The sequence below is a fragment of the Caloenas nicobarica genome, chromosome 3 (assembly GCF_036013445.1).
Source record: "Caloenas nicobarica isolate bCalNic1 chromosome 3, bCalNic1.hap1, whole genome shotgun sequence".
Taxonomy (NCBI): Eukaryota; Metazoa; Chordata; class Aves; order Columbiformes; family Columbidae; genus Caloenas; species Caloenas nicobarica.
Window position 1 is genome coordinate 19,836,663 of NC_088247.1, and position 24,545 is coordinate 19,861,207.

At 37.8% G+C, this 24,545-nt stretch overlaps 1 protein-coding gene and 1 pseudogene across 1 annotated transcript in view; one reads left to right on the plus strand and one right to left on the minus strand.

The window, feature by feature from the left end:
- LOC135986546 (cytohesin-2-like) overlaps positions 1–16,996 on the plus strand; it is a 100,382-nt pseudogene extending 83,386 nt beyond the window's left edge.
- RPS7 (ribosomal protein S7) overlaps positions 1–24,545 on the minus strand; it is a 488,774-nt gene that overhangs the window by 417,343 nt on the left and 46,886 nt on the right. The window lies entirely within an intron of this gene.

Genomic DNA, 24,545 nt, shown 5'->3' on the forward strand with positions numbered 1-24,545 from the left:
CTTTTCTGATTTAGATTTGAGTTAATACAATACTCTGAATCTTGATGTCTCTGAATAGTTTAACTGAAGTTAGCTAGAGTGCTCACATTCCTGCTAAGTTCATACTTAGACCTTCACAGGCTGGCATTTTTATCACCATTCTTTGTGTAACTGTGTTTGTCCTTATTGTGAATTTCCTGATTTTTTTCTGGTATAAATTCACTGACTGTAATCAAGGTGCAAGTTCATTGCTGTTAATTGAGGTCTGTCTGACTTATTCTGCTGTTCATAAAAACAGGATCAATAATATGTGAGATCTGGAAGTTCTATAGCATGGAGCATTATACTAAACATCTGATTTCAATATGACAGGATTTATTTCATAATGCCTTAAATGTAGGTGATTATTTTTCATTATTAACAAGTTGAAAATTCTTTTCTATTTAGACTTTTTTAAAAAGTTGTCTTGTTGCTCCTCCTTTGGTGGCATTTTGTTTCAGTGAAATACATTAAAATTTAAAATTAAATAAATCTGCATTAGAACAACAGGAGGTTATCTACAGTACAGCAACAATAGACAGAGAGGGGCTTCTTTATGGTATGCTAAAAGGTGAAGGACTCACTCTGCTTAACTGACCTGGAAAGAGCTTATGCATTTCCTTTCAATTTGATCTGGATGGTTATTTTTTTTTTTTTTCTTAGAAAAGCCTCCTGATTGTTAAGAGGGCAGAGGATTCCTATTGATTACAGTGTTACCTAACGGTGAGGAAGAAGCTTGCCTCCCTCCTGCTGACTTCAGCTGAGAAGTCGATCATGACTGCTACAGACGAATCTTGAGGAGCATTTTACCGATTAAGAGATGGAAACAGGAAGAAAGGGATTATGTCTTAGGGCCAGGAAGAAAGTAGTAGTGAATCTTTGTTTAGGAAGTGTCCTGTTTATAATATTTCATTACTTGGCAGAATCTATTCAAATTCCAGCTTTCAGATGCAATATGCTGGGTGTCAGTACATGCTCTGTTCAGAGATCGAGCCAGCTGTCGTACAAAAAACCACTGCCACTATAAGTAAGCAATACATTTCAGTTGTACACAGACTTTCTGTATGACTTATGAACTTTAAGCCTGTCACTTACTTGTGTCTAAAGACTGGTCAATGAGCTTAATGACTGGTCAAAAATGAGACAAAACTGCTTAAGAAAAGGTAAGTCAAGCACGAACACAGCTGGATCAGTTTGAGTCACTGCCAGCTATCCCTGTATTTGTCATCAGGTTGTAGTTTTCTCAAGCACGGTGGCAGGAATAAACCAAAAGGAGAAATATAAGAGGCCAAAGAATTACTTGAGAGATTAATTTAGTGTGCCCATTCCGGTTTTCAGGTTTTAATGAGTCTCATGTTTGATTTGAATATTTCACAAACATGTGAATGAGATGTAATTCCATTTGAAACACATTAAAGACTGTAACTCTTTGAATCAGGCTTTGAATAATAGAATCACAGGCCTGGAAGGGACCTCAAGAGGCCATTTCTTCGATGTCTCCACTCTAATGCAAACTCAAGTATGCTTATATCATTCTGACTGATGTTTATTCTAAAAAACCTCCAGTGAGGGAGTCTTTACAATCTCCTGTGCGATTATCTTCCAGGGTGTCTCTGTCCTTAGCGCTGGAATTTGTTTCCTAATGCCTAACTTTGCTGTAATCTAAGTCCATTACTTCTCAGCCTAATCTACTGACAATACAGAGAACAAATTGCTCCTTTCCTCTTTGTGTCAGCTTTTCATGTATTTGAAGTCTATTATCATACTTCACCTTTAATTATGTACTGAGAACCTTTTGCCTTCAGGAGAGACAATGTAACTGACCAGCTGTAAAGGCAGAGAATTTGTACAAGAGAACAACAGTGTGATCTAGAAAACAAGAGTCTCTGTTAAGTGGTTACCCTTACTGATTAGTCAGTCCATTGATTAGATAACCAGTCTGTCAGTCTATCCTTGGAAGATCCAGGATCAGGAACACTTTTTTGTAGTATTCTTCTTCCTGCAATATTAGTGAATCTGAATTCTTTAGCCAATGCTTCATTATTTCTAAACCCTACCATTTGGGAAAGAGGCTGTGCTAACTGAGAAACACTCCTCTGTTAGGCAATATTTGTCATTACAGCTAAACATATAGCTATGTGTAAGCTATGCTAATCTACTCACGGAACCCAAAAGAAAATGAAACGAGTGCGTATTCGTTTTCCCATTTTACATCCTACCTTACACCAATAGCCTCAATACGACTTTCTCAATTAATTTTACTGCAAATCTGTTAAATATCTGAGTCTCCTCTGGCTAAGTCAGGAGCTTATGATAGTTAGTCTAAGGTTTAGGCCTGTAATCCCCTTCTTACTGGCTGCATGACCTTCTTGCAAGCTGGTACACTAAGCTGGCACATTTCTGTATCTCTGATATATTCATTTTCATAATAGAATAAAAAGAGTTTCTCACTGTCTTTTTAAAAATTATTTCACAATGAAGTCACAACAACACCTACTTGGTGTATTTTAGAGAATGCCTTTGCAGTTTTGTCCTTCTTTGTCACATTTTACTGCTTGGCAAAACACTATGGGCAAAGTATTCAGGACACTATTTTTCCCTTGGATATAAGTTTTCTATATCTTTTTTCCCTTCATGGTAACAGTACTGACTAACCTGCCTTTGGATAGTATTTAATGGATCTTATTGCTTAATCTTGCAAGACCAAGTGGACTTGGTTCTCTAGGTACCTTGTTCCTGTAGCCCTCAGTAATTTATTACAAAATACTTAAGCAGCATGCCAGTTGTCATATAAATACTTCAACCTATCTGATGGTAGTAGGATCTTACCTTAAGTTTAATACTTGTGTGGCCATAGACATTATTTTAACAGAATTTTACTAGCAAATGTGCTTTAAATATTGCTTAGAATTTTTTAAAACTTTTGATTTTTCATGAATGATTCAGAGGAGAGATTTTACTTTTTTAATCAAATCTTGCAGAACTCTCTGTCAATTGCTACCATCCTGATTTACTTGTTTTAGATACCACTGCTTGTTTATTAGTAGGGACATTTAGTGTGCAATATTTTCAGTCTCAGTAATAACTGCAGTAGTACTTTAACTTATGGAATCATGTAGCTTTAGCCTTCCCTGTAAAAGTGGTTTTGTTCTGATTCCAGCATGATAACTCATTTATGAAGCGAAACTTTAGCTTCACTCTTAAGTAAATAATGTGACAGGACCTGTGATCAATGCAATGAGGCATGACAGGGTAGCTCGAGTGAATGGAGCGGGAGGATAGATTGACACAAGATCTTCAAGACAGACACATAGAGAAGGCAAGGAGCGCTTCTGTCTATCTGAGGGATCAGCTCAAATGTATGGAGCTGTGTGAGAACTTGTGAGAATCAGCGAGGCCACTGAGGGTGACATCGTGGAGAGTGTGTTAATGACCACCTGACCAGTGTGAGGAAGTGGACAAACTCTTTTTGAAACACTCAAGGAAGTCTTTGGAACCTATGATGTTGGTTCTTATAAGAAATTTCATATTCATTGGATGGGCACCATGGCTGGAAGCAAGCTCTCCGGGACACTCCTAGATGGTATCTGGCATAAATTCTTGTGTCTACATCAGTCATTACCAGGACAATGTTTGCTGAATAGAATTAGCTAAACCCTCACTGGGCTTCCAGTCTTGATAGCTTAGCTTGATGGGCTGCTGGCTTCTTGTTGGACAGTTTCATTTCTTTTACAACCCATGTTTGCAACCACTGTAGCATCGCTTATCACATGTATCCTGAGTCAGTAGAGATATTGTTCTTATGTAGAATTTCTAGAACTATATGCATTCCCGGTGTTTCTGTTGTTGGTGCAAAATGCAGCTCACATTCTCTGGTTGAGACTAAACCTAGCTAAGAATTTCCAAATCTCACATAATGTGGGTTGTGGGCATCACTGATAGTCTTATCTCTGGATCTATTTAAATGTAATGACTGAATCCTGGCTTCCCGTGTGATGAGTTTTAAAGTCGTGGTGTGTTTTGTTTGATTGTTTGTTTGCTTGTTTTCTTTCCCCTTTTTGAACACAAGCTTTATCTCTGACATGGAAACAGGAAGCGTGCTAGTTTCATTCAACACCATCAACTGCAGAGGAAGGTCTTTGTTCTGTCTCTGTGACTACCCTTCTGTTCATCAACATGAATATTCACCTAGTCAACTGAGCATTAGCTGCCTGTTTGTGATTTCTCTGGAGATTAAGCATTTTTTTGTGGTATGACAAGTCTGTAGAAAAACTCTGTTGATCCCACTGAGATATTTTGGTGCTCTAAGGCACAAAGGGAAGCAAACATTTGTCTCTCGTATGGTCTGTACCTTTTTTTTTAACCTTGCTGACAAATACATGAGACATATGCCATTCGTCTTAGTCTTCTTTCTTTCTCCTGGCTCAACACTGCACTCATTCAGTGTTCCTTAACTTTAACTCAGAACCTCTTGTTGGCTTTATATGTCACTAAATAAAACAGGGCTAAGGACTGTTTTCTGGCCCTAAGGCTAAATGGCACAGAGTGGCTGCAGACATACTACATAACACTTGGCCTTGAGTGTCCCCTCAAGGGGACAAAGTGTCTGAAATGACATGAGGGTCATATTACAGAGTTTTATCAGGGTGGCTTTTCTAGTATGAAATGGAGAGAATGTGCAGCATGCTCTGGTGTGTGACATGGGGGGAATGCTGGAGTGTGTCAGGCTGCAAAACCTTCAGAGACAGTGATGCTGAGTATTGGGAATGATTCCTGGCAAATGCTATCCCTGTGCCTGGGCATTGTCGTGCAGGGTGCTAGTCAGCACCTGCCAAACTGAGCAGAATGACGTCTCTTAGCAGTCAAGCAGTGCAGAAAACCAGTGGTCCAGTGCTGGAGTTCAAGCCCTGTTTACTTAGCATTGTAGCTATATAGGCTTAATGCAGACACACGCACAAACATAGCATCTCTGTATTTGTACAGCTATGTGCATGATGAAGCCTTCTGTACAGCCTCTGCCTCATCTCATTGTTTTCTATGTTGTGTTCTTCTCAGGTAAGATGTTGCATACAGTCACCTCTTCTGCACAGATTTCAATTAGACACTCTCTGAATCTTGTACCAAAAAGATCTCAAAAGTTGTGGTGTTTGCAGGCAGTGTAAACCTCAGAGGACCAGAAATAATGGAAAATAACTCTACAGATACTGTTTTCTAGATAAAAAAATACATCTAACCATGATGACATATATGTCAACTTAAGAAACGTTGAGGTTTAGTTTCACATGTAAACAGTGTGCATAAATTTACCTGTTGTATACGAGTCCTTTGCAGAAAAGATTTCATGTGAATAGTTCGAATACTACAGATTTCATTAGCACTGAAGAAAGCTATGTCCTATGCTAAAAGTAGACCACAGAGTTATGAACAATTTCTGTAGGGTGCCAAGCTTTAAGCTCATTCTGTGGAAGTCTTTCTGTTGATCAGCTCTAAGCTTCTTTAAAGAATAACAAACAATTGTATAGTAGCAAGGGAGTTGGCTGAGTTCCCTGATGCCATGGGACTTTGCTGATATTCCTTCAGTCTGGGTAAACATAGAATTCCTAGCACACTAGAACCAATACAGTTAGTGTTACAGATTAAATAGCTGTCAGCATATCAACTTAACATGCTGTTGGGACAGGAATCTTCTATGTCAGCCTGTTTGCAGAGTCCATCAGCCAAAACTACCAATGGATCAGCTGTAGAAGCTGGAAGACAAAGGCTCTGGTAATCAGGAGGAGCAAAAGCAAGCATTATACTGAAAATACTGGATATGAGTAGAGCTCAAGAACAATGCAATGAGAGTGGTTCTGGTTGGACATGCTAACATTTGAGGAAAATCAGAGGAAGTATTTCAGGACTGACTGAATAGTGGAAGTAGGTCTTCTTAATTATGTTTCTCTAAATAGAAGAGTAAGCATGTCTAGGACCTCCTGCTGCTGAAAACCAACAGGAAGTGAATACAGTGAACACTCTTCTGGAGTTCATTGAGCCATGCGAAGAGAAGATCTAAGGCAAATCCTGAGCAATATGATTAGATACGTTCTTTATGGGATGAGAGAAAACAAGGTAGAAGAAGGAAACACAACTGATTGTCATCTAGTGCATGTATTTGAGTCAGAAGAATTAGATACAGGCTCTTCCCTGCCCTGGCCCACTGTGTAATGTTTTACTTCTTAGCGCAACTGTTTCCATTCCCAACTCTTTAATCAAGGTTTTAGATTTTCAGATTGTAGATTCCTCTGCAGAGAGAAACTGTTACTAATATCGAACCCAGACACTGACAGGGGTCAACCCTTTTAGGGATTTCTTGAAATAAAATAATTCAACTTTGTGCATTCATATTTGGGAAACAGGGAGGCTAAGAAGTGAAATGCCAAAAGGAAGTCTATTTTAATTTTGTACTCCTACTACTGAATGGAAAGAGAGATATCCCAAAAAATTGTCAAATTTTGATAGAGATTTTCCGCAGGCCTAGGGAAAATTTCTGAGCTTTTGAGTTTCTCTGACACTGATGCTTCACTCATCATTAATTATAATACATGCCACTAGAGAGGGAGGTAAGAAGCAGGCAACTGAGAGCTTAAAACAAAGGGAAGTAGTGCTGTTAAGTTCATTATTTCCCGCCTATAATTTTCCTTTGATTTCATTTAATTTGATAAACCTGGCAAGTTGCTGCCAGGTGGATCTCCTACACAAGTCTGCCTTGAGATTTCATGATCCTTTTTATTTCTAGCATCATCGTTCAGTTTTCTCTAGCTAATTAGCCTGCTGTTGATGAGGTGCACATTTCTTAACATATGGTACAGTTGCATTGCATGTGTGCTGTATTTTCATTTTCTAGTTTGAATCTTATATTTCTGATACAGTATGTCAGAAATATCAGATGCCCATCTTACAGAACAGCACTCACAGCTTCACATTGAAATGTGCCCTAATTATACTTTCGAATTCCTTACATCCCCATGTTTTCAATTAAGACATCACAGCCATTACAGTACTGTGACAACAGATTGTGATTTAAAGACGCTAGTATTTGGAGGTCAGAATTGAGCAGGAGATAAAAGTCACAGGAATTGTTTAAAATAATTCAGATTTTTTTAAAATGTACCTTTCCAATTCAGTGGAGCAAAGTTAAACCCCATATGAAAATCCTCCACATGGCGTGATACTGTCTCTTTGAGACACAGGCATTGCATGCAGCTATTATAAATCTTCTTGCTGTATAAGACTGCAGAGGGAGGACCTGACTGGCAGCACAAAGGAAGGAGCTGGTGTCTCTGCCTGTCTGGGAGAGACAGAGGGAGAGGAGCGGGTGGAGGCGGCGAGACACGCACACACAAACGCGCAGCTGAATGCGGAAAGATTCACTCCTTCTGCACAGCCCACAGACCATCTATGCTTAAATGATTCTGGTCCACCATTTGCATGATATATTAGCCTTTCAAGCTGTCTTTTGGTATCAACTGAGAGACCGTAGCTCTCGTTTTAAGCTGAGCTCATCTGCAATTGGTTTTACTGCTGTTTATCTCCAGCAGGTCTCCATTTCTAGCTAATAGTAACCTCACTTCAAGGAAAACAGTACAGTCAAAGCTGTGCACATGCTGGAAATACACCAGGACACAGCAAGGGCTGAATTAAACAACTTTAGTTACATAAAATTAAATTCCTGTGTGGTTTATTCTACTAGCAGAAATGCCTTTTTTTCTTTTTCCTAAAAAAAAAAAAAAAGAAACCACAACAAAAAACCCCAAACAAAACAAAACAAAAAAATCAAACAAACCCCCAAACAAACAAACAAACCAACCCACCATGGCTCAGCTTTACATAATATTTAAGCTAAACTGGAAAAAAACCCCAAGTATTAATTCTGAAATAACAGTGTTCGCATGGGTTGCTACACTAGCATAACTGTATCACCTCCATTGTGCTGGCATAACTGATGAAGGCTGATGTGCTGACTGGCTCTCAGGCTCCTTGAGTTGCAGAGAGGTGCAGAAGTAACCTTAAATTCTCTGAAGAGCAAATCCCTCAGATACTCTCTACCTCCCTCACCCTCCCTCAAAAAAACCTTCAACTCCCTCTGCAGGATTAGCTCTTTTTCTGTACCTACCCCCTCCACGCCGCGTCTAGCCTGAGTCGCTGTCAGTCATCTGGTTCCTCCCCAGCTCCTGCAGACATCCATCCCTCCAGCCAACGCACATCACCACACACAGCCCTGCAAGCTCCTGCCTGAATCCCGAACTGACAGCTGGGAGACAGGTAGTATGAGGATCATCTCCCAGAGATGAACGAACACTCTCGGCAGAAGCGGAGCACCCATCCAGTAACATGCTATTTCCCTAACAAAGGAAAATAACATAGTGTTTTTCTCCTTCTTGTATAGCCATTTTTTTAATCATACAATGAACACAACAGAATTATAAGATTTCAAATAGTTTTGTGACAGCAAGAGTAACCACAAAACACACAGATGTCTGTGAAATGTGTAGTTATCTGCTAACTTGCATCAGCCATGAATGCTCCCGTCTTATGGCAAAGGTACAGCGTCAGAGCAGAATTTTATTTAACATAAAGACTACGCTGCATAGTGAAGGTAAGAATCACACCAAATTGACTGGGAATGTTTTCCAGCTTGTGGGTAGAGCACTGGCCACTGGACTATATTGCAGTCATAGTGAGAGACCACAACGGCTATTGACTTAATGCTTGGCTCATTTAAAATGCAAGCTTTATTTAGATACTTAATATAGATTTAGGTGCCTGACTGTAAACACCTGATTAAAAACATTGCCCTATCTTTACAAGTAAAGGTCAAAAGAAACATACACTACTGAGCACTGGAAAGCAAAAGAAGTGTGAGACAAAGAATTAAGAAAAAAGGAATTCCAAGGATTTGTAGAGGACAAAGGACAGAAAGAAGGCATTTTGATGCTGTTTATTATTTTTATTATTGCTTAATGTCCATTAAAATGATTGAGTTTATATAGCTTTTATATAGCTATTTCTAGTCTCCCTCTTGTTTTTATTATACTTTACTGTTCTCTGTGTCTTTGCAGCCTGAGAGCGGAAAATACTGTATAGAAATCCTGAAAGAGCCAGTTCATGTGAAACTTTCATCCAAATTTTAGTAAATACCAAAGGGTAAACCTTTAACTGGACAAGGAAGAAACTTACGGATACCTAGCTAAAGCTGTAAATTTTCAGATGTTCACCTATTGTAACAATGTCCTGCTGCCACACTTTCTACTTTTTAGTCATCCACCATGAAAATAATAAAATGGAGCCACCAGCAACTGCCAAAAGAACAAATACTTTTATTTATTATTCACCTGAATGTAGGATTTCAGTCAGACCTCTGAAATATAGACGTGTAAATGTTGCCTGTGCAGTGGTTATTCAAGCTTCCTTTGAATTCCATCCATCCATTTAGTCATCCCTGACAAGTCAGTCTCTGTTACTCATATCTACTAATATGTGTTGTAATGGTGAAAGTAACAGGTTGATTTAAAATAAATGCTGGCAGTCACACCAAGGAATGCTGAGATTTTACTAATCTGAAAAATATTTACCAATGGGGAGCTTTGTTCCTCCTTCCCATGGGTCCCTGCTAGAAACAACCAGATAATTATAATAAGGAGGCAACTCAATAAACACAGTGGGAAATATTGTGGATGTTCTTGTATAAATGCATTATGGATATTTTTCAACTTTTTTTTTTTAATATGAATTGACTGAAACTTTTCATGCCTTTTTGTGTTTGTTTGTTTTGTATTATTACTTCACTTTGTATTACAAAATACTAAAAAAAAACAAAAAACAAAAAAACCCCAACGAAACGACAACAACAACAACAAAAACCAATAAAACAACCCCCTGAACCTTACAAGCCAAATGGTATATGACTAGCATTTGTGAAGTGCTTTGAGCTACAGAGATAACAAAACTCAGATACACTTTCACATCTGATTCCGGACATATGGACATTTTCAGGGTAGATTTATCTCCCTTACACTAGGGACAGTTTGCTCTAAGCAAAGGCCAGATTCAGATTTATGTGGCTTCCAGGAACAGTGGAGGCCACAGTTCCTGTGGTGGGACTATAGCTGTTCTCATGTGGATTGGGGGCAAACACGGACCCTAGAAGAGCTGGTTGGGTCAGGTATATTATTGTGTAAACACGTGGTATTTGTATCACATTCCAGTAGCATTTGTTCACAATTCTGACTTCAAATAGAAGTGGTTCATGAAATGTTCCCCAAATTAATCCATCTTCTTGACTTTGACTGAAAGCCATTTTCCTAACAGCACATGTCCACACAGCTATTTGTCTTGCTCTCAAACGAGCACTGTGCCTATGGTGCAACAAATGCTACCAGAAAAAGCGTGTTTTCTGTTATCTATTCAGTGAAATGGCATATGTGTCAGATGTGCAGAGAAGGCAGGGCTTGGACATGAAGGATTTTGCCCCCTTAAGCCCATCATAGCAAACAAAACAGAATATAGGTACTCTTCCATCCTGACTATACATTTGGTTGACAGCTTCTCTTCCGTCTCACAGCAGCGTACCTGTCACAGATACAAGTAGTCTCAGCTAAGTCAGTCAAAACAGAAAGCTCCTTGCTGTCTAAATGCTAGACCTTCAATAATGCTCTGGTGAAAAAAAGCAATACACTTAGATACAAAATGTAATTCTCCCAGGATTAGGTTTATTTACATAAAGGTGAATTTTAATCCAGTGGCCAATTTCCTAAGAACTCTTTGTCACAACCTCTAGCTTCTATTTGGAAATGTTTTCACTAAAAAAGTAGGTTACAGGGAAAAAAAGGGAGCCATGTTAATTATCAGACTTTTGAAATCAGTGTCAACAGGAACAAGTTGATTTACTGTCAAGATGAGAGCTGATTGCAATTAACCCTGTAGGTTCCATAGTATTTAATCTCAACTGGCTGTCTCATGCTAGGTATGCATCTCCTCCCTCTGTACTGATTACTCAGTCACGATTAACACTGTGCTAGCTGAAATGAGGACTCAACCTGTTCTAACATGACATAATATTAATATTCTAGTAAATGGAGGCACTGGAAACCCAGTCTGGCCTATCACATGTTCAGAGGGCAATCTATGTGCTCAAAATGGTAGTATGAAGTTCAGAAGCAGCTCTGAAGTGAGGTTCAAGGTTGAACATGATATCTTGTCACTTTGTGTCATTAAAGTTAGTACTTTAGAAGCCAGGTCTGTAGTGAACCAGAGACAAAACTACTTTAGAATGCAATTAATTGTTCTTTTATCTTCTACATGAAGGCATTCAAAAGACCTATGCATGCTCTGTGGAATCCCAGCTACCCTTGTGATGGTAGCTCAGAACCAATATCAGGAAAGCAGCTACTTCCTTTTGTAGAAAGGTTCTTCTTTCATGAAATTGCTTTTGTGATGGGCATGATCCCTTATACTGATTGTGTTGGTGAGGCAATAAGATGTGGGCAAAGCAGGGAGTGACCTGTAGAGGCTGCTGAGATACCTAAAGTGACGGAATAGTTTCATGGTCTGCTTTGCTTAATGTACAAAGTGGCTGTGATTTGTCCACAAAAGTTCTTAAAGCTTCCACATAAAACATTCCTTGGCATAAGAATATGAGGTTAAAAAGGCTGCAGAAGAAGAAAAGCAAAAAAAGCCCCATAATATTAACTAGGTAATCTTGATAAACTCCCATTCCCTATCCCTCTGCTAAACAGGGTGGAGGAGGTGGAGGTGGAGGAGTTGGCAATAAAGGAGTATAGTTGAGCATTTGGGAAGAAAGAAGGTAGGAGGAAGGTGTTGTTTTAGTCTGTCTTTGTTTCTGATTATCCATGTCTATTTTAATTGGCATGAAAATAAATTAATTTTCCCAAATTCAAGTCTCTTTTGCCCGTGAAGGTAATTGGTAAGTGGTGTCCCTGTCTTCATCTTGACCCGTAAGCCCTTCCCTTTTATTTTCTTCCCCTGTCCTGTTGAGGAAGAGGGGTGAAAGAGCAGTTGGGTAGATGCTTGGCAGCCAGTTGCCCAAGCCACCACAAGTACGCTAATAGGTAAGGTGGAATATTCAACTACGTGAAGATATAATTGTAAATTGCTTGCTTTTAGTGAGCAACACAGAGCTGAGAAGTGCTGTGTGCAGATGTTTAGTATGATTCAGATAAGATTCCATTTTGATTCCATAAAAATATTTGCTGATTTAAGCTTTCTAAACACATAATACATATTAAGACTTTGCAGTAAAAACAAAAAACAAGAAACATTTTTTCTCTGTCTTGATCTTCTCTCCTCGGCATTCTCCAACACTGTTATTCTTTGTAATGTACTGTCCAATATACGTGTTGGGGCTCCTGCAAGACACAGCCCACAGGAAATCGTTGTAAACAACAGTAATAGAGGGAAGTACAATCAAAAGAAAGGAAGATTTTTGCAACTATAGCTATTCATAAAAAAAGAAGAAAGACTACTTGGGTTAACCAATAACAAAACATCAAGAGTCAATGCAATACAATTTTTTTGTAAGAAGAGACCTGGCTAAATAATTCATCCAGTCACAGGAAACAGTGGAAATATCAGAGGAATCAGAGAAGTAAACAGTGAAATAAAAGGTGACACAACTGTCATATTGCAAGACTAGTTTCCTAGTAAAATAAGAGGCTCTATGTATTAAATAAATAAATAAAATAAAAACCAGAGGATGAAAAATTAAGAACAATCTATTGCAGAAAATCTCTGTTCCCACAAAACTCTAAATAAAGTAAATTCATCAAGAACCTGCACTTGCCTATTTGCAGGAAATATCTGTCATTTATAAGTAAAAATAATATCATTTATTTATACCCAAATCTCGTTCCTCAGGTCTTGTCAACACAATCTTTCTGTCCATGACCTTAATTTCAAAGAGTCTGTAACACATCTCCTAGCCTGATTGGACCAAATTGGATCCACCTGACACTGTCATTCAGGAATAACAATATTGTCCTTTCACAGAGACTTGAAGCTCCTGAGACCAGAATAATTCAGGGATTTGGGTTCTTGCAGTCAGTTGCTCCACTGTCCTGGCTCTCTTATGGACAATGAAGCTGTCATTATTTGCACCAGCTGAGATTCTTTCCCTCTCATCTGGCATATCTGGCCTCTGGCTGCAGCTGTTCAACAGAATTGCCAAATCGGTAACAGTCAATGTAAAGTATATACCCTGCATGTTGAAGATGTTCTATTACATATACTTCACATATTACTGTATTATGGAGGAACCCTCATCATGAACTTAATTTTTGCAAAGTGCTGTACCAACTCAGAATTTAAGAACTTAAATTGTAATGCAAGAGATAATGGCTAGGTAGCAGAAAACACAAATGGGATGAAACAATGATAGAGAGATTGTATTATTAATTCTTGCAATCTGAATTGAAATCATCTTGGACAGGAACACCCAAAAACTAACTATCCAAAGATCTTCTGTGAATATAAGGTAAAAATAAGTAGGAATATGTGACAAATTTTAGCACAAAACCACATTGATTTAGTGTAGCTAATGGCAATTTAGCAGTAAATGTGTACTTACCTGGAACCAAAATTTGAACTGCTTACTTTTTGCTTAAAAAAAGAGCTCAGAACAGTGGGAAAGGGAATGAAAAATGGAGCCAAAAAAATGATCAGAAGTCTGAGGATGATCCTTTACATTTAGTCTTAAAGAGCTACACAGATTTAGCCTACCAAGACATATTTTTCTGAGTTTACTGTACACAAAGGACATTTTTAGCAAGCAGAGGAGATCATTATAAGAACCAATGGCTAAAAGATGAGCAAGGGAAATCCAAATAAAATACATTTCAAAAGGAACATGCTTAACGTTTGCAAAGATACTAAGGCAAAGGTTGAATTCCCCATCTCTTCATGCCCCAAATCAATACAGACTTTAGAAGAAATACAACCAAATTTAGGAGCAAGCTAGTGGGCTTCAGGTAGTGTAGCTGAGTAAAATGTCCTGTGTGGTACTGGAGATCAAGCTAGGTGATGCAACAGTCCCCTTTGGCCTTTGTATCTGAGAATCGGATCTACAAAAAAAGTGTCAGCAGGGTTAATTCCTGAGAGTAGCCCAATTATGACTCGAAGATTATTTTATGAAAGTGCTATTCATAATACCAGAACATAAATTTGAAGATATTTCTAAAAGGAGATAAGTTAGTAGCAAGATATGAGATCTAGGGAAGGAAAAGATACAAAATAAAGAGCTCAGTTCAGCAAATCAAATTTAAGCAGATGAGAAGAGTCCAAAGTCATCTTCATGGAAGTGATATCAAAAAACAAAATGAAATTTCCTTTTGAAAATGAAAGAGCTATATTTACTGTCCTTTTGCTAAAAGTCAATATTCCTTTTGACATTTACCACTAGTAAGGTTCACTAGTATATATCACAAACGCAAACTTTTGAAAATAGGGGAGTGTATACTAAAATACGAATATTACTTTCCAAATGGATGTCTTTCTCAAATTGACCCACTGTAGCTAGAAAACAATAATATTGAATGAAATATAAGGACAGCCATACACCATAAATTTGACACAATAATAACTGGGGTTTCAGACTCCATATGTAGCATCATATCCAGAAGCTGATACTCTCTGTAAATGGTAAGTGGGATCACTGAGGTGAATTCTGAGGCAGTGGGCACCAAGAAATGCCAGAAATCTATGAAGTGTTTAGAGAACACTAGGCAAGGCAGTGGAGAAACTAAAGCGTAAGGCAATAAATATGAAAATAATTGGATTGTTGTGTCCTAAAAAAGCAGTGACTAAGAGAAATGTTCCTATTTCTAACCTGAATAGTTAGCCAGTATTTTAATTTTACAGGCAGTTTTATAAGGAGAAACTGCGAAGTCACATTTCCCTCATGACACTAAAAACAATGGGAATGAAACCGGGAGAAATTTCTTTTTCCAGAGCTCTCAACCTTTTTTCTGCCACATTCCAATCAAAATGGTCCTTCTGGGTTTTTTCTGTGTCCCACTCCCACTTTGTTCAGGTTCTCTATATACCTTTGGGAAACCAAGCCAAATAGGACTAGCTCCTTGCCTTTGCAATGAATATCAATATAGCATGACACAGATCTGTTTCTGATCAAACTCATGTTTGGGCGATGGTTTGTTTTGCTGCAATATCTTGCTACAAACACCACCATAACTGTTTCTCACACCTATCATCAGGAGGAACTTTTGCTAACTTTCTTCAAAAAGTTTCAATCAATCACTGACACAGGGGTATAACAAAAAAATCCTAAGATTTTGAAAAGAAGACAGTAAGTAGGAAGGAGAAATTTTGAACACAATCTACAAAAGTACAACGGAAAGTTGAGGTTAAATTAAATGTTAAAAAGAGAGCGAATATCAGAAAAATGCATGTATTTTAAAACATAAAATGTAGACTTTTGGGAAGGAGATTGTAAGAGTTGTTGAAACGTGGATGAGAAAAAATATTAGTAGATGATACAGCAAGGATTAACAGAGGGAGCCAATTATTTCCAAATATTTATTGTTATTATCTATTTCTTTGTTTCCTATCCTTTTCATTTTCTGACATTATAAGGTCACTTTCCTGTAATCTCAGTTTGAGTACTAGATGTTTTATGAACCATCGAACAGCAGCTATGCTCATCTAAATGGAAAAAATAGAATCTTTCTTCCTCTCTTTTCTCCACAATGTGTTACAGCTTCTCATACATGTTTTTTAGAAATCTGTACTTTATTGTACTTCCCCAACATTTCTGAATGTCTCCAGATATTTTTTCTAAGTGAGATTTTCCCAAAATTGTACCATGATCTTGTATTATTTGGCCCTTTTTATCATTGTTCTTCATTCTGGAATCCTCTTTTCCTGCTCTGATTTTCCTTATTATGTTTTAACAACCCCACAATTCCTCTGCTGTGAGTTTTCCTGAGATGTCCTATGCAACTTGCTTCCTATCTTCCCTGAAATGTGCCAACATTTTTAAAGTGTGAAAATATGAAGAAGAGTGGTTAATTTTAACTGTTAAAAATATTCAGAAGGCTATATCCTTCGACTGTCCTAGCATCCTAGCTTCATGGTGATCTTGGACTTAGAAATTTATTAATTACTTTTGTAGTATATCCATTTTCTTTTTCTGATTTGTCTATCTCAATATTTATATGAAATGCATTAGTTTCTTGTCTTAATACCCTTTTAAATGTTCCACTAAAGCAGACAGGACACTCACCATGCTGAAGAGAACAGAAAATTGCTATACTTACCTTCTCCCAGGTACAGTTCACTCCATGATTTTTAATACGTATTATAGAAGTATGACCCAAAGAAGAAGCTACTGTCAATACAGAACAAAAAGCTATGTATACGTGACTACTAGCCACATAAGCTAATGTGGTTAGAAAAAGCAGGGAGAAACACCCTTAACTGTGATAAAACCTCAAACATTTGCATTCAGATTGTGCAAGCTCCTCATTAGATCTTTATATTCCCATTCTTTGTATTAATTCTTGTCTCTCCTCTTCTATGTTTCACCACAGTCTTTTGTTTTTACTGGTGCATTGCTGAAGATGCATTCTGGTTTGGGAACATAGTTCATAAATGACTATACATACCCCATTAGATAGACTAAAGTATTTGCAACATTTATTTTCATCACCAGCTTCTCATAAATAAATAAATATATAAGTTTAAAAAAAAATATTTTGGAAAAAAATATTTGTTTCAGTAACAGATTTTTAGCTTTTGAAACAACAACTTTTTTCATAAAACCCAGGTAATTTCAAATAACGATTATGATGATGATGGTGATGACGATGATGATGATGATGAAGATGATGATCATGATGATGATGATGATAATAATAAAGAACACTCAGTACAAAATATTCAACTAGCCCTAAAAGGAATGAAAAGCTAAGCTTAGTTAGTCCCTGAAATGATAGTTTAGTTAGTCCCTGAAATGATGTTGACTCAGGCCCCATTAAAGTATTTTTTTTTTTTCAAGGAGTGTGTGCAAAATTGCAGTGTACATATATTATGAGAGTAATTAATCCATCTGGCTACACTATACTTAGCTTATCAGTAGGGATTAACTGCTGAAAAAAACTGTGACTAGAGGTAGAGACAGAAAGGCTCATTTTGTTCAGGTAATTCTCATGATGAAAAAAAGATACTTTGATTTTTTTATTTTTTTTTTTTAGAATTCTATGCATTTACAAAATGAAGTTAATTAACAGAACTCAGTAATTTTTCTGAAGTGAACCTACTTACACTTCAACTTCCAGTATTCTTGTGAAGGAGGCAAAGACTTGTTATATCCATGTTTTTATTGCACAGCTTCAGAATATGAGACTCAGGGTGATGTCCTGAACGTACTGAAGACCAAGGCTCCCACTGAGTAGCAGGAGCAGGATTTCAGTCCCTCCTAAAGTATGGGATCTACACCAGGCCACACAACAAAACTATGATAGAGGTAAGATTTTTGCACGCAGACACATATACACAAGCCTTTTGTCCCAAAAAGGACATACCATGTTGAAAACACAGAAAGATATAGGATGTAGAATCTTTTTCTCCCCAAAGTTCAATATTCAATTATTTGAATAGTTTGATGATAACATTATGGTTCCTGTATCCAGGAGTCGAAAAAATCTGGTTACATGGAGACTATTTGAGCATCTAAAGTTTCATGTCAGCAGTAGAGGATAACAATACACACAGTAAAGTTTCTTTCTCAGTCTAACATCTGAAACACATGCCAGGAATATTACTTTTGACTATAAACTGTTTTCTCTACATTTGTAGTTACCATGTCCTCTCTTTCTTCATTTGACTTTTCCAGATTCTACATCTACAACTATCTCACCTTTAAAACTTCAAATATTTCTATGACTGGAAAAATCAGTCTCAGCATGAGAGAAATGCTATTTACAGACATTTGGGGACTTGTTTGCTGTATTGCAGCAGGCTGAAAAAGAAAACAAAAAGGAGCAGCTCTTTTATGTCTGCTTTTGCATTGTGTAGTATGGAGCTGCAAGCTTCCTCTTGCTGTTACAGTGATTCAAGTCGCTTATTTTAACTTCCATATTTCTTATCTTGACTGAGTGGTTACATTAACTATTGACTTCTAGGGATTGCTAAACACATTTCTGTACATGGTGTGGTGCATGGAGAACGTGCCTACCAGAATCTGCAGCAGTCCTTTGTATGTGAGCAACTTCAAACCATTTTCTATTTATGCACTGATTATAACTGAACCAGGCATAAAAATATAATACTGTGCCTTTACATGGGAATTCGTATCTAGTGGTCAACTAGTTCATGAACAAACCGATTACCTGGTGGGGCTGGTGATAAAATTGTAAACACGGCACTTTAGAAACCAATATTTTATACAACTATCTTTTATGCTTGAGAACAGCTTTGAGTCCTATGAACAGCATGCTGTCCCTTGCGGAACGGCTACTGCTCGAGCACAACCTGTTATTTCCAATTTCACCCCAGAACGAGGATTCAAACAGAAAGGAATTTTGCGGAGATCAATGTTTTTCATGCTCTATAGACAATAGGGGCATTTGAGATCTGGGATTGCAGCTTTCTTTGAAGGTCTCAGGGCGAAAAGAGGGAGAGAGAGAAGGAGGGAGACAGGCAGGAAAGTAGTTTTTCCACATTCAAATAAGAGTTCCATTTTTCAGAATCTACCTTGCAGTCTCATACATAAAAAAAAAAAAAAACACCTTAACATGGAACATACAAGTAAACATTTAGACTAACAGATTTAGTCTAAGAAAAATAAATCAGGCTGCAAGCTTATCACATACCATTGATTTTATTAGTTATTAGTGTGGCTGGAGTTTGAGTTGACCTCGAGCTTTCCCACCGTCCATGCAACGAGGCAGAACTAACTCTGCTGGTTGGCCTGTTTGGCTTCTCAAACCACAGCTATCTTCCGCTGGTCCTCAAAGGGCAAGTTTCCAGTTTCACAGAGACCTGTGCTATCCAAATCGTTCTTTCTGAGAGAGAACTGGGCAGCTGAGGTCTGAGCTGGCCCTGGTAATACAAAAGGCTCCTGAAGTTTCCATGCAGGCTCGTGGCCTGTGCATCTATCTGGGTTTTAAGACTACCTACCTTCTGACTACCTGGCTCTTTTTGTGATCACTCTAGATGCTGTATCTTTATTATTTTTTGGTAATTTAAATAATGAGGTGGAAAATCTTGAAGTGAGCAGTAGAAACAGCCAATCATAAGATTATGGCAAGATAAAGCGTAGGCACTTGGGAAAAGAGCTGCTTTGCTTACTGAACATTTCTAGTCTCTGGTTTCCCAGCTGTTTTATGTTAGACATGGACAAAACAATAACCAATATCCTCATCCCATTTTGTCTCATTATAACTATGATTTTCACAAAATAAATTTTTTTCAAAATCTTGCATCAGTGATGTGGACCTTGTAAGATGCTTTTTCTAATTTAAAAAAAAAGAGGCATTTTTAGGAAAGTTTGCCTTATTTTTCTAGAGAAATCTAGGGTGTTTTCATTTGGTTTAAGTGATGCAAAAGTGGCCAGCAGTCTTTATACTTTAGCCCGTGATGAAGCAGACTTGCTCCATAACTACACAGATATGCTAGTATTACTTCAGCAGTTACTTTCATCATTTTATAACTTCTTTCAAACACAGTTTTTCTATTCTCGATCTAGTAGTCAGAGATGTAAAGGTGTGTGGAAGGTGAGGTCATCTGCTTCACTGTATTGGGTTTGCATGGCAAGGTTTTGGTAGTGGGGAGCTACTGGGATGACTTCTGTGAGAAGCTGCCAGAAGCTTCCCCCATGTCCAACAGAGCAAATGCCAGACGGCTCCAAAACGGACCCTCTGCTGGCCAAGACCGAGCTCATCAGTGATGGTGGTAGCACCTCTGGGGTAACATGTTTAAAAAGGGAGGAAAAATCTGTGCAACTGCAGTTGGAGAGAAGAATGAGAATATGTGAGAGACACAACTCTGCAGACACCCAGGTCAGTGCAGAAGGAGGGCAGGAGCTGCTCCAGGCGCTGGAGCAGAGATTCCCCTACAGCCCGGGGTGCAGATCCTGAGCGGACCAGCTGTCCCACTGCAGCCCATATTTCACATATACTTTCATTTGTGCTCACTTGCATGCTATTTATCTAGAACTAATGGATTCTTTTTATCACTCAGGAATTATTTGGAGTGTATGAGCTAAAAGTTTTTAAAGGCATGGATGAGATGTGCTGGCTATGTGTGCAGCTAAAAGAAAACTGAAAGAGGAAATTCCAGACAAAAAAACATAGAGTGCAACAACACAGCTTCAAGAAGCACGTGATGGAAAGCTAAGGACAATGACTTAATTTGCTTTTTATTTTATATGATTTATTTTTGAAACATATGTTTGTTACATAACTCATGTGATGTAAGCTGTACCTATAAAGTCTGCTGGTTCTAAATTTTCATTTCAGTTTTGTCTGCAGAGCAAACCAATTTTGAAGAGAATAAAAGGTTATGCAAAAAATTCTAGTGCACATTGTGGTTAATGGCTCATATAAATAGAAACTCTTCTTTTAGACCAAAAAGACCCTCTAAGAAAATGAAAATAGTTGAGAATGTGCTTAATGCCACACCTCATCTGGGCTGCTTTATTAAGCACCTTGAGGACTCTGTCAGCTGAGAATGGTTTTTAATGGTTTGGTTGTATTTGGTTGTATTCTAACCAATTCTTCCCTATGCAAATATAAATGTATGGGGTCTTTCCAAGCTCCACTTCCACTGAAAGTTAATTTGTGACAGATATTTGACATCGTTTCCCAGTCAGTGCTTTCACTACTGAAATCTGAAGGCAGGATTTTAAAGTATAATAGAACTTAATACAAGTGAAATTACTTACACCATTTTCACTGGTGAATCTTTATTTAGGAACAAAAGTTTAAGGAGATGGAAGATGCTTGTGAATGTACGCAAGCAATAAAGGAAATTTGTTTCTGTTGGATAGATGGGTATATCTAGAGAGAATAGCAGCTACTGTGTCACTGGTATTGATTCACCAAATACCTAATATTGTATTTGGATTCTAATTAAAAATATAAAAAGCATACCTCACTAATAACAAATGTGTAGATAAGAGTTTTGCAAATTGTTGTAATGATACATTTATTTGTAAACACGTATTATGCAAACTGGGGATTTCCATTGCTGAGAAACCTATGCACAGTTATGGCCCAACAGCTGTTGTTATCCATGCACTCAGATTACTGGAGTGCAGTTCTATCTCAGGATAACTTTATTTATTTCTATGTGGATTTTTTTAGAATGGGTGAGAAAGCCATAATCAAATCCAACTGTTACAGGAATGCTGAAGTTATCATCCACAGGACAGACTCAAATGAAATGCTGTGTGTATTGACCAGTTTAGGTCCAACTCTTCAACATACTTCTGTCCAACAAGTTGCTGACTAAATTACAGGCTGTACATGACTTCAGAGATAAGAGATCCAGCCTAACTAGAGGCATTGTTTCCCTACCCCTTACCTTTCCGTGTTTGAGCTTTTTTACTTTCCTACTACTTTCAAGCAATATTGTTTTCTCCATTGTGTGGAAAGCTGAGACACTGAACTCCTAGCAATGTTATTCAGTTCCGAGTTCCTGACAGATGAAGACATAAATACCCTATGCCATGTTATGGGTCAACACCTGCTTTTTTATCGTGACAATAAGGTGAAAATATTAGCCACCTTCTGGTTTGATTTGCCACAAAGCTGGTTAGCCACACTGCACTGCCAAGGGAAATGTACACTGGTTTGTACCAACAATCTTTATCTTACAAAGCAGGCACACCAGCATAAGTTGTTTAATCAAGGTCATTACTACTGTATCAATTAGCATTATTATAATAAATATGGTTAAATTAGTGTCACAATCATAGCTAAGGACAGTTTCTTAAGTAGACCTACAAAGACTAGAAACACATATTAAGCAATATAAATGCAAAAATTCTGTGGTGCTCTTATACGGTTAGGCTAAATGGTTTTGTCAAATTGTGAGAGGATATGCAGAATATTATTCTCTTATTTGTTTGGCTGTATCTGCCCATTTTTGTTTCTTTTTATCTTGCAAGTTCAGTTGCTCTAAAATTCGTTCGTACTGTGATGGTGCAAAAGAATTCTAGCCACAGGTGAGGGTAGTGTCGAACTGGGAATGATGCAAACATGGAACAGAAAGCTTACAGTCTTAACTGCAGACAGCTAGGTAGTCAGCGTTAATAAGATGGTATTGGTTAGAAAAATGGAGCTTATCTTGTCAAATCTGCTCTCTAACAGTTATCAAGGCTTTTCTGGCAGGATTCATAACAAAAGAGATTTTAGTTTAGACTCACAAGCTTCTTGTGAAGGACTTTCCAAGCACTCTTCTGAAAGTGGAACAGTGTGATCTTAATGATGACATTAACTGTTGACTGAAGACAGGAATCAATATCCCAGTTCCATGTACAGTCTGAAGCAAGCAAACTTGGTATCTTAAAAGTTCTCTCTGGAATTAAAATATTATTTGAATCCCAATTTCATGGCTGAGTTATTTCATGTACAGTGAATGAAAGAACTGAAAAAACTCATGTTAATAAATTCCCCAGTCAGCCATCTGTATGCAAGAGTTTAAACAATCCCTATATTTACATCCATGACCTGTATACCACCACAATAGACATGAATATATTTACATGTATGTGGTGTCGCTCAAAGACTTATAACCATTGGTACCATAGTACCAATCAATAGAATGTTGTCAATCAATATTAGCACCAATCAGTATTGCAGTACAACAAATAACAGCAACAACCAAGTAGCTATATACTACTATGGCTCACTACAACTTAACATTAGTGAAGAAAACATGTCAACAATATAACAGCAGACCTAGTTACGGTAGATTACTTCTATAAATATATATAATATTGATATAAAGTGAATTAGGCAGACTTCAGAAGAGGCCACACTATCCAAAATGAAAGGGGAGTGGCAGGATCTCAGAGGCGGGGACATAGCCACCCCCAAAAGAGGGGAGGACCGACAGAACTGAGAAAACAGGCAGAGAATCTCTTCAAAAAAGATCCATGTCACAGGTTCTGGAGCCACTCAGGTATCCCCAGTGAGAGTCCAAGAGCTCACAGAAAGTTCGCATGGAATTCATCTGGGAAGACCTATAACTGCCAATAGATGATGCTGTTTTCTGTTCTTTCAGAGCAATTTTATTTTCCAGGTGGTTTTCCATCTTCTCAGAATATAAACTGCCATTATGGTCCCTTGGTTTTGTGCTTATCCATGGTATCTCAGGATGTCTCTGGTTTCCAGGTATACCAGCTGCACTTGAAAGAGGCCAGCTGCACTTTTCAAGGATGTTTCTGGTTCCCCAGCTTGCAGTCGCAGGCTGGCAGACCTTTCCCTGACAGTATTTTTCAGCAAACAATTTCTTCTGCTCAGTATTTTTCCCCTTCTAACCAGCCCGCCTTTATGGCTGCTCACATTGCCAGGGCAATTTAAAGATGAGTGACAGAGCCAAAAGGGAAATTCAGGAGTTGTTTTGAGTGCCCTAAGGTCTTTCTCACAGAACATCTTGCTTCCTAATAAGAAGCTACTGTCTTCCACATCAAAAAATGAAAATATTATCTGCACTTGGCTGATATAACTACCATCTATTCTTTTGTTATGAAAAGTTGTGCCAATGAATGGCAGAACAACCAGAGCAGTAAGTCAAGCGCTATCAAGTGAACAGATTGTATAAAATACTGATTATACTGATTTGGGCCTATATAAATACTATCAGCACAACACAAATGGTCTTTAGAAACTGTGCAGCTAAAACTGTCACTTTCCCTTTTTTTGAGTGCTTTGGTACATCCTGCCTGGACATAATAATCCCCAGATTTTGCTGCAAGATACCGTTACTCCTCTGCTTCCTTTTTGTCTCCCTTCTCGTATTGATTAACATTGTTGACTATGATTCACTGAATACAAGGGATCAGAAAAGTGGCCAAAGTTTCTTTATTTGATACCTATTAATCTTAGCACCCGGAAATCTAAGGAAAAAACAAAAGAAAGTGACAAATCATTTAATGTATCAAGAGCAAGACATTAAGTGTTAGAAAGACTCTCACTAATTTTCAGAAAATTACCAACTTCAAAAAGGACTATTTCCTTTCACTCATTGCTTTTGCAACTGCTATTTTGTGACAGTGGTCCACTCTGGATAAGTCTAACGTATCTCTACACTTTGTGATTAAAAGTTTGGTAGGCCTTTTCCACATAGTGAAAGAAATAGCCAGAGCTTCATTGTGCCAGGTACTCACGTACATAATCTCTCAATCTCTATTAGCATACTACAAGAAAAGTAACAAAATCACATGGGTTTGTAAGTGTGCTTAAATAATAATATATATATATTCAAAGTTTATCAGACTAATAAACATAATT